The sequence below is a fragment of the Myotis davidii genome, unplaced genomic scaffold (assembly GCF_000327345.1).
Source record: "Myotis davidii unplaced genomic scaffold, ASM32734v1 scaffold946, whole genome shotgun sequence".
NCBI classification, from domain to species: Eukaryota; Metazoa; Chordata; class Mammalia; order Chiroptera; family Vespertilionidae; genus Myotis; species Myotis davidii.
The window spans coordinates 715,021-716,969 of NW_006297395.1; positions in this window are offsets into that span (position 1 = coordinate 715,021).

Here is a 1,949-nt window from a genome sequence, read left to right on the forward strand (position 1 = left end):
TTTATTTTTTAAAATATATTTTTATTGATTTCAGAGAGGAAAGGAGAGAGAGAGAGAGAGAGAGAGAGAGAGATAGAAACATCAGTGATGAGAGAATCATTGACTGGTTGCCTCCTGCATGCCCCGACTGGGGATGGAACCCACAACCTGGGCATGTACCCTTGACCGGAACTAAACCTGGGACATTTCAGTCAGCAGGCCGACACTCTACCCATTGAGCCAAAGCGGCTAGGGCTCTTTTACTTTTTAAAATGTCTGAAACTCACATCTCAATAGCAAAACAAAATAAACAACCCACCCTATTTATAAATTGGCAAAGTATTTAAATAGACATTTCTCAAAAAAAAGACATGTATTAGTATGTATGACCCACAGGTATATGAAAAGGTGCTCAATGTGAGTAATCACTAGGAAAATACAAATCAAAACAACAATGAGTCTTGGCCTGTGTGACTCAGTGGTTAGAGTATCAGCCTGTGCACCCAAGAGTGTCCAGTTTGATTCCCGGTCAAGGGCATGTACCTGGGTTTCAGGTTCAAGCCTCGCCCCCTGATTGAGGTGAGAGAGGCAACCAGTCGATGTGTCTCTCTCACATCCATGTTTCTCTCTCCACCCCCACTTCCACCCTCTCTAAAAATCAATGGAAAAATATATCATCAGGTAAAGATTAACAAAAATAAATAAATAAAGTTTAAAAAACCACAATGAGATATCACCTCACACCTGTTAGAATAGCTATTATCAGAAAGACAATGAGTAGCAAATAAAAAAAGACATGTATTAGTATGTATGACCCACAGGTATATGAAAAGGTGCTCAATGTGAGTAATCACTAGGAAAATACAAATCAAAACAACAATGAGTCTTGGCCTGTGTGACTCAGTGGTTAGAGTATCAGCCTGTGCACCCAAGAGTGTCCAGTTTGATTCCCGGTCAAGGGCATGTACCTGGGTTTCAGGTTCAAGCCTCGCCCCCTGATTGAGGTGAGAGAGGCAACCAGTCGATGTGTCTCTCTCACATCCATGTTTCTCTCTCCACCCCCACTTCCACCCTCTCTAAAAATCAATGGAAAAATATATCATCAGGTAAAGATTAACAAAAATAAATAAATAAAGTTTAAAAAACCACAATGAGATATCACCTCACACCTGTTAGAATAGCTATTATCAGAAAGACAATGAGTAGCAAATATGAAGAAATGGGAACCTTTGTAAACTGTTGGTGGGAATGTAAATTGGCATAGCATGTATGGAAAACAGTATAGAGTTGTCACAGGAAAATATCTACCCAACCAGAGACTACATTTTCCAGCTGCGCCAGGCCATTACAATATTACAATATAAAGTATGACTATATTATAATCAACTAGAGGCCCGATGCATGAAATTCATGCATGATGGGGGTGGGGTGGAGGGGTTCCTCAGCCCAGCCTGCTTCCTGTCTAATCGGGGACCCCTTGGAGGATGTCTGACTATGGGATCAGGCCTAAACCGGCAGTCGGACATCTCTCTCGCAATCTGGGACCTCTGGCTCCTAACCACTCGCCTGCCTGCCTGGTCAACCTTAACTGCCTCTCCCTACCTGCCTGGTCACCCCTAACTGCCTCTGTCTGCCTACCTGATTGCCCCTAAACACCATTGCCTGCCTGCCTGATCACTGCTAACTGCTCCCCTGCCAACCTGATTGCTCCCAACTGCTCTCCCCTGCCGACCTGATCGCCCCTAACTGCCCTCCCCTGCCAGCCTGATCTCGCCTCCACCTACCCTCCCCTGCTGGCCTAATTGTCCTCTCAGTTCACCCAGATTAGGTTCTGATTGGTCGGTTTCTATGCCAGTCAGCATCAAAAGCTCTGCCTCCTTGGCAGCCACTGGCTCTTCTGGAAAATCCAGAATGGCCCCGCTGACAGCTATCTCTCCCTCCCAGCCTATCTCTGGGCCTGATCCACAACT